Source organism: Elephantulus edwardii, unplaced genomic scaffold (assembly GCF_000299155.1).
Source record: "Elephantulus edwardii isolate Elephantulus edwardi_28Jun2011 unplaced genomic scaffold, EleEdw1.0 scaffold00001, whole genome shotgun sequence".
Taxonomy (NCBI): domain Eukaryota; kingdom Metazoa; phylum Chordata; class Mammalia; order Macroscelidea; family Macroscelididae; genus Elephantulus; species Elephantulus edwardii.
In genome coordinates, this window is record NW_006399751.1 from 27,035,736 (window position 1) to 27,036,881 (window position 1,146).

Consider the following 1,146-nt stretch of genomic DNA (forward strand, 5'->3'; position numbering starts at 1 on the left):
TGATGATCTACATCCAAAAGGGTACAGCCTTGAAAATCCTATGAATTCAGTTATTCTCTGCACACATGACCTCTCCAGGAATTTTAATCGACTCTATCACAGCTTCAGTTTGCTCGGCTCCACGATCAACACTCTTGGTCCCAGCAGCCAGGAAATCAAAAAACATATTGCGATGGGAAAGTCTGCTGTTGGGGACCTATCTAAAGTACTCAAGAGCAACTGTGTCTCTCTGGAGACTAAGGTGCACCTGATACAGGCCATGGTCTTTGCAATCACTTGTTATGCATCAAAGAGTTGGACAGTGACTAGGGAGAATAGAAGGAGAATTGATGCCTTTGAGCTGTGGTGCTGGAGAAGAGTGTTGAGGGTACCATGGACTGCTTGGAAAACAAACAGATTCAACCTGGAAAGGGTTAAACCAGGCGGCTTCTTGGAGGCAAGGATTCTGAGGCTCCATCTAACATACCTTGGACATGTTGTAAGGAGGGACCAGTCCTTGGAGAGGGACATCATGCTTGGTAGGGTGGAGGGACAGGCGCAGGAGGGGAAGACTCTCTATGAGGTGGATTGATTCAGTGACTGGGTTAATCGGGATGGGTGTGTCAGAGGCAGTGCGATTGGCACAGGATAAAGCAGGGTTTAGGGCTGTTGTACAGAGGGTCGCTAAGAGTTGTAAGCGACTCTACGGCACATAACAACAACAACTGTTACCAATAGGGCTGACCTAGCCTTCTAGATCATGTACCTCTTTCAGGATTTCTGTGCTTGTTTAAGGAGAGCAAGGGCGTTGAACAAGGAGTCACAAGTTGTTATGGTTGACTTACTATATACTAAACCACAGGTTCCTTCAAATGTGACCTCATTTGTAAAGTAAATTAATTCCGTGTGATGTCTTCTTAGAATCTGCCATGCATAACTTTCTCTTAGGGTTGTGTCTTTTTCCTCTAATCTGCTCTTTCTTCCAGTCCATCCAACTTTTTTTTTTTATCTTTCTAGTAAAAAAAAAAAAATCCAAAATACATTTCCACATGAATTTGGTTCATTAGAGGAGAATTGATGCCTTTGAGCTGTGGTGCTGGAGAAGAGTATTGAGGGTACCATGGACTGCTAGGAAAACAAACAGATTCATCTTGGAAAGGGTTAAAC